Source organism: Tupaia chinensis, unplaced genomic scaffold (assembly GCF_000334495.1).
Source record: "Tupaia chinensis unplaced genomic scaffold, TupChi_1.0 Scaffold000597_1, whole genome shotgun sequence".
Taxonomy (NCBI): Eukaryota; Metazoa; Chordata; class Mammalia; order Scandentia; family Tupaiidae; genus Tupaia; species Tupaia belangeri.
The window spans coordinates 1,661,520-1,669,626 of NW_006160114.1; the positions used below are offsets into that span (position 1 = coordinate 1,661,520).

General features: G+C 44.1%; 1 non-coding gene across 1 annotated transcript; it reads right to left on the reverse strand.

Moving 5' to 3' along the window:
* Nucleotides 1-3,285: 3,285 nt before the first annotated feature.
* TRNAN-GUU (transfer RNA asparagine (anticodon GUU)) lies at nt 3,286-3,359 on the reverse strand. Its single transcript has one exon. It is a non-coding gene; the product is annotated as a tRNA-Asn (tRNA).
* Between the last annotated feature and the right edge of the window lie 4,748 nt (nt 3,360-8,107).

Genomic DNA, 8,107 nt, shown 5'->3' on the forward strand with positions numbered 1-8,107 from the left:
GTTTGTCTTCCGGGGGAGGGCCCGCCCCCTAAAGAAAAACCCCAAAAAAAAAAAAAAAAAAGAAAAACAAATCTTCAGCTTACTCATTTTTCCTTGCTTAAACACGTGAATTTGACATGCTTTTTGGCTTTTATCAGTAATTAGAGTACAAATCTAATAAAGCAAAAGCTGGGGTTACAAAATGTGCAGCCAAGCACTGTACTTCAGAAAGCCCAGGACCCCCTTGGGCATGGTTAACAATGTTACCTGTGAATATGTACACTGGGTCTTCAAATTATGAAAAAACTAGCATGGATTTCAAAATTTTTGCACCAAAATAAATGCATACTTTGACTTCATTTTTCCACAAACTTTTTTTTTTTTGGGGGGGGGGAGGTTTTTGCTATAGGGCACGTGTGCTCGCCAGACAGACAGAGAGACAGAAAGCGAGAAATCATCCCCCAGGGGGGATGGCCATGTCGCAATCCCTTCTCCTCCCTCTCGGGATCTTGGGCACGCACACACATGCGCCCGGCGTGAGTTTTAAGCCACCAGGTCCAGGACGTGAACCACGGTCAACCACATGGGAGTCCAGCGACATAGCCATTACACTAACTGCTGGTCCCATTTTCCCACAAACTTTTAGATGTCCCTCTCTGGGAAAGGGCCTTGGCTTCCCATTATTTTCTGAGAGCTCCATAAACCCCTCAGGTAGTCTCTTGGGAAGTTTAACTTTAAAATAAAAAATAATGATAATTTAAAAAAGGAAAGATTGTTTCTGGAGTTAGGGTCTAGGTTCAGGAAGTACTCCATAGTGGAGAATCAGTCACAAGTAAGGTAAAGTAAGAGTGTAGACGGGTGATCATTTTTCTTATTTCTAGGTTTCTTTACAACTCCTCCAAATTTCTAATATATCCTAATAGGGTCACCCAGCTCTCCAGTAAGCATCATGTTGGATGCTTTCCTTCTGCATCATCCCCAAATCTGTGCTGTCTTTCTTTGAATTGCACCCAAGTGGCCTTCTCTATATCTACCTTAGCTGTTAGCTCATTCCCTCTACTTTGAAACAGAATCTCCTATTAACTATTCTCTGATCTTTTATATCCCTTGCACTGTTGCCAGACCAACTATCTAAAACAGATTTCGTTCTGACCTGAAGCAAAAAGCTCTAATAGTTCCTCTCTTAGTTTATGAAGTAGAGTCTAGACTCATCCCTGAGTCTCAGAGCCCGTACATCAGCAAAGAGCATGTTTACTGAGCCCCCTTGAAGTCCACTTGTCCTATGTATGGGCTATATTTATTCCTCCCCTCTATTCTTGCTTTGAATATTTTCCAGCTTTAAATGCCCCCTCTCTTACCTCTGGTCTGTCAAGATCTTTTAGGGTTGTTTTGAACCTCCATGAAAATATAACTCCAACCTTCCTTGACCACCTCCTTCCCTGCCTGGGAACTTTTCTGTGACTATCTTGTGGACACTCCGTTATATGCATTTTCATCTGACTGTCCGTCTCTGTGAACTACACCCTGAGAGGGTGAGACCGTTTCTGTGAACAGCATCCACTGTGTGACAGGCCCATGCTATGGGGGAACAATGTGAGTGAAGACCTGGGTCCTCCTTTGGAGTTCATATTCCAGTTCTGTCAGCCAGCAACTCTCAGGGCGATACTGTGACTACATAGAGGAGGGGCGTCTAACTCACACGGAGGCAGCATCAGGGAGGCTTCCCTGAGACGGTGACTCTCAGCTGATGTGACCCAGGCTGGAGGTGGGGAAGGACGCATCAGGGGAAGGCATCTGGGAGGTATAAGGTGACATGGGACATTCAGGGAACCCTTGGGAAGTGCATATAACCAGGTGAATGCTATTCAAGATAAGGTGAAGTTTCAGGAAGGGACTGCATGCTAAGCTCAAGTATTTGATGTATATCCTCTAGGAAATCTCTTGGAGCCTAAAATAATCATTAATAACAGAAGACAGTCTGTGCCCTTAAGGAGCTTGTAACCTAGAATAAATATATTCATCTTCAAAGTGGAAGGGCATTTTTCCTAAGTGCTCATAATGTCAGTGATAGTAAATATGAGGAGCTTCAAAAAGTCTGTAGAAACAAATGGAATTAAAGTACAGGTTTATTTTGGTGCACAAAAATTGGAAATCTATGCATAGTTTTTTCATAATACACATCTACAGGAACTTTTCGAAGACCGCTTATATCTAGATTTGAGCCATGCATAAATAAGTTTATGGTCTGATTTCCCCTCATTTTGCTGTTTCCTCTGCAATGTACCTTTTCCAGGGTAGATAGGAAATGTGGATTTTGATAGGCCTCACAACAGCCTCTACCTATTGGGGAGCTAACTACTGCCTGGCCTGGAATTCCATCATGAGTGCCACGTGGTGTCCCCTTTAGGCTCCTAACTGGACAATACAGATTTTAATGTCAACAACTGCTTAGGGAGTAATCATCAGCCAGCATTTGCCAAGGCATTCCCTAAAAGACAGCCTAGTGATCTAGTTAACTATTCCTCCTTCTAGATCTTTACATGCCATCCAAGATAAGTAGATCCCAAAACAAGTCACCTACCGTGTGACCTCAATCTTGGCAGCAATGAATTATATTATCGTGTTATCATACTACAATGTGGTTCTCTATAGCCGGTTTCATGTGAGTCCTCTGCTTCAGAAATAGGTGTCCTCTGAGTGCAGAGTTGAAAGTATATCAACTGAGGCCTCTAACAGAAGTCCATACGATCAATTTCTGCCTGAGTTTAATTTCAGAGAAAACTCTGTCAGCAATCTAAGGTAAGCATTAACTTCTTTCGCTAGACTCAAGTCCGTTGTCCAAAAGCTGTAAGTTAAATAAATAGTTTAATTGAAATCGTTTCTTACGATGGTAGCTTCCACATACTTATAGAGAACTACTCTGCACATTTTCATCTGCAAGCCTTTCATTCATTCTCTTGGAAGTTGATGGTGCCAAGATTTTCCGAGATAAACCAAGGGTCTCATTCATTCACCTTTCAATGGGCAAGGGGGTCAAAAAAAAACTGTTTGGGAGGGATCTTGGGCCGGTCTTCCGGAGGCACGCGTGCAGATTCCATTAGGATAACCGGTAGGAATCGGGCTCCCAGCCCAGGCGCGGCGTTCCCCTTCGGTAAAACCGCATAGGCACGAAACACGAAGAGAATAGCGTCTTCCTTTATCCTAGACACATGGAAGCATTGGACTCTTCTTCGATTAAAAATCGAAGACTTGCAGTTTTAAAATAAACCCAGAAGCAGAAATCGTCTCGAGAAAAGGAGCGCTGACCGTCCCTGGGTGGGCTCGAACCACCAACCTTTCGGTTAACAGCCGAACGCGCTAACCGATTGCGCCACAGAGACCCAGCTACCCGGACCGCGGCGCGGTGTGTACAGATTTCCGCGCCGGCGGCAGCTCTCGCCACCCTGGGCGTCGTCACCCTAAAAAAAAAGGGGGCCCCGCCCCCCGCCCAGACTCGTCACGCCCCGGAAAGATGTCCCCAGCTATGGCTGCGGCTGCACTGCGGAGGACCGTGACCAGCGGGACCCAGGGGATGAAGGCGCACAAACACGGCAAGATGATCCCGTGAGCGGAGGACAAACTGCCGTGCAGGCTGGGAGCAGGGACAGTCTTATCCGTTTAGTCCGCGAACGTGAGGGAGGACGGTGGGTTTTCCTGGGTTGTCGCTGCTGCTCCCTCTTCTCCCACCCCCGCAGAATTTAATAACACAGATCCATCGTGTGTCTGCGTATGCACTGACCGTGCATCTGCGCGTTGACACGAAAACAAGATTCTCGTCACTCCTAAGAACCAGCGTGTGTGCCTACTTTGGAGGGATGTGACCTCGGTGGAGAATGAGTGGTTGAGGGGGTCGGAAAGTAGGGAGCGGCAGTTAGAATACAGCTCTGAGTCTGAAGCCGCCCCTCCCTGACTTCCGAACCCACCGAAGTCTAGCCCGCCTCAGGTTCTGCGAGGAGGGAGGTAGGGGCCTGGCGCTGTGCCTCACGGTGGTGGTAAATACTTTCCGACTGAAGTGCAGCCAAACATTTCCAGAACCTCTTGTCTTCCCAACTAAAACTTCCTACCTAGTAAACAGTAAGCGTCTTCGCCCCTCTCCAGCCTCCAGAACCCACCGTTCTACCTTCTGCCTCTGAGTTTGGTGGTCTCGGTACCCCATATGATGGGATAGTCTAAATCATAATAGCAGTCCAATCACTGGGGTAACATGGATATACTGGAGGACGTTATGCTAAATGAAATAGGCCAGGTGCAGGAAGACGAATACTGCCTGATCTCACTCAGGTGTAGAAACTGAAGCAGTCAGAGAGTAGCATGGTGGATGGCAGAGGCTGGGGTGGGGTGGGGTTGAAAGTGGCCAAGGTTTCAATTATGGACGATGAAGTTCTGGAGATGGACTGTACAGCATGGTAACTCTAGTTAATAATAGTGTATAATGGAAAGTTGCTAAGAGTAGATTTTACTTTAATGTTCACAATATAGTGTGTATGCATGCACGTGGGAGTGAGAGGTGCACCCTCACCACATCTCCACACCCCCTTCCTCCAGTGAATCGGATCTTAGTGGAGCTGGTAGCCAGGTATGTTTCGGGTAAACCGAACCAGAAACCAGTCACCATGCGGGATCCAGCTTCTCCTGAACAGTACATTAGTCCTAGGCCAGACAGCCCATCTGAGAGTAGAACTTACCCATTCTCATCATCACAACAAAACAAGTATGTGAGGTGATGAACATAGTAGCCTGGGTTAATCACCTCACAACATTTATATATATCAAAACATCACCTTGTTCCTAGTAGGTAAATGCAGTTTTTGTGCATTAAAAAAAGATATATAACCAATATAATCACAAACAGCCTCACTAGGAAGGAAAATAAGGATTGAATGACACAGAACTGTTCCTTTCCACAAATGACAGAAGAAAAAGAAATAATACGAAAATGCTCTCAGGAGCATAGCGAGAGGGCTGCTCTCACGCAGGACTGATGAGAGGAAAATTGGTTCACTCTCATTGGTTAGCAGTGTGATAATATGAACATTAATGATGTGTGTGCCCTCTCGTCTTGGGAATTCTATACTAGAAATCCATCCTACGAAACTAGCCAGGGCAGGCATCAAAGTTTGAAGTATATCATCACAGTATTATTTGTAATAGTGATAAACAGGAAATGATCTCAATGTCTAGCAACAGAAGAAAATAATAAATTTGATATATTTAGAAAATAGAGCATTAACTATAGAGATATCAAAAATGTTTTTGAAGAGTATTAGAAATGTGATTTCAATAAATATTAAGAGGCCAGCAAGTGGTGTAGTGGTTGAGGCACTGGACTCCCACATGGCTGACAATGGTTCGAGTCCCAGACCTGGTGGCTTGAAAATTACTCTGGGGTTCTGTGTGTGTGTGTGCCCAAGACCCGGGAGGAGAATGGAGAAGAGACTGGTGTGACCATTTCCTTTGGAGGGTGATTTCTCATTGTCCCTCTCACCATCTTTCTCTGTCTCCTCTCTGGCAAGCGCACACACCCTATGGCAAAAAGCTTAAAAAAAATGTTAAGTGAAAAAAGATAGGATACAGAACCATATAATCATAAAAATATTTTTAAGAGGGGAAGGCAAGTGGCGTGATGGTTAAAGGCACTGGACTCCCACATGGTTGACCACGGTTCAAGTCTTGGACCTGGTGGCTTGCATTCTCACTTCCTATCTCTCTCTGGTAAAACTGGAAAATAATAATGATAATAATAATAAATAAAAAGTTAAATAATAGAAAAAAGAATTAAAAAATATTTTTAAGGAATATTTAACAATATGGTTAGGATAAAATGTTAGGTAAAGGGTAAGATAAAGAACTGTTATAATTGTGATAGATCAGTCATATATAAGATAAAGAACTGTTATAATTGTGATAGATAAGTCATATAGTTTTTTTTTTTTGTTTTTTTTTTGAGAGATTTTTGCTATAGGGTGCACGTACTCACTGGAGAGACAGAAAATAAGAAAGAAATCACCCCCCAGAGGGGATGGCCACACTGCAATCCCTTCTCCTCCATTCTCCTCTCAGGATTTTGGGTACATAAGTACAAGCACCTGGAGTGAGTTTCAAGCCACCAAGTCCAGGACTTGAATTGAGGTCTGCCATGTGGAAGTCCAGGTCCATTAACCACTACATCACCCGCTGGTCTCCATCTAATTCTTTTAACTTACTGGAGCTGTTAGGACCATTTATACATAGCACCTCATTTAAGCACAAAGCAACTCCATGTGGCAGATACTATTATTCCAGTTTTCCAGGAAAGGAACATACGAAGAGAGGGCAATTTGTTTACAGACATGGAACTTATTCTTGGTGCAGCCAGGTTCAGACCAGGGAGACAGGCTCCAGAGATGTGGCTTACAGCCTCCAGGTATGTGGCCTCCCATATTGTACACGTACTGTGCACATTAACTGTGGTGTATGTGATTATGTATCTGGAAAGTTCTCCTAAATATTCATGCTTATCTATGAGTGGTGATTTTTATTTTTTCTTTATTTTCTCAAGCATCACAGCAAGCAGTCCTCTGCCAGGACCAGTGTTGAAAGGCAGCAGCAGTTTCCCCAAATTACAGATAGAGGGTGGTAGGTAGTTATTCTCAGCTGAATCTCAGGGCAGAGGAGTGCCAGTGAGTGAGGTGGTGACCTCATGTCACCTATAGGGCGCTACCAAGTGTAACTGTCTCTCTGGTCTCTCTTCTCCAGCTTTTTCATCCACCTGAGAAAAGGGCATGGAAACATGCAAACCACTCCAGTGGGGACTTTTACCATGTGTGAATCTTTGGCAATGAATATGCTTTCATTTTAAAAAGAATTGTAGTACTTGAGCTTGGGGGTGACTTTTACCTTCTTTAAATTTTTAAAAATACCTTTTGCATGTAATTTTTTTCTTTTTTTAAAGAATTATTTTATTTAGATTTATTTATTTATTTATTTATTTAAATTTGACCAGAGTGGAGAGAGAGTGTGAGAAGGTGAGAAGCTACCAGGTCCAGGACTCAAACCATGGTCAGCCATGTGGGAGTCCAGCACCCCCAGCCACTGCACCAAATTTTTTCTTTTTTATTATGAGTTGTTTTCACTTGGGAAGATAAACTAACCTACAGGACACATATGACTTTTTTAACCTTTGTAAAAAATACTCTCAAATATTCAATACATGTTGTGTTGTATGACAGCCAGCATATAGTGACTGAATTTAGTGAGGAGCTGGGATAGATGCTACAGGGTCTCTCCAACCTTCAGAATTCTCAAAGGACCAGCATGTTGCCAGACTCCCACGTAGTCCACCTCAGTTCAAGTCCCAGACCTAGTAAATTAAAATTCACATTGGGGGACCAGCAGTTGGTGTAATGGTTATGTCGCTGGACTCCCATGTAGTCAACCGCAGTTCAAGTCCCAGGTGGCTTAAACTCACACTGGGGGCATGTGCATGTGTGCCCAAGATCCCGAGAGGAAAATGAAGGAGAACGGATTGAGCGTGGCCATCCCCCCTGGGGGGTGATTTCTTGCTTTCTGTCTCTCTGTCTTTCTCTGTCTTTCTGGCAAGCACATGCGCCCTATAGCAAAAAATAAATCTCTCCAAAAAAAAAAAAAAATCACATTGGGCATGTGTGCTTGCATGCCCAAGATCTGGAGAGGAAAAATGGAGAAAAAGGGATTGCAACATGGCCATCCCCCCGGGGTGTGATTTCTTGTTTTCTGTCTTTCTGTCTCCATCTCTTTCTGTCTCTTTGGCAAGCGCATGCGCCCTACAAAAATCTCTCTCTAAAAAAACAGATTCTCTTAGACTTTGCAGGTCACTTTAATCTACCAGGGAGGAAGTAAGAAATACATGAACAACCTTGCAGGCAGTAAGTGGGACATGCTTTAGGAATTAGAGGTGGGAACAGTTACTGAGCAGTCAACACAAACCCCAAGGAGGGAGTAGTTCTAGGCCAGATTCACCAGAGGACCTGTTAGTGCAGAGGGGAAGGGGAACAGAGGCGTGAGTGGGTGGGTCTCAGTACAGAGCCCGCCTGAAGCAGAGGATTACATAGTGGATAGTGGGACATGAAAT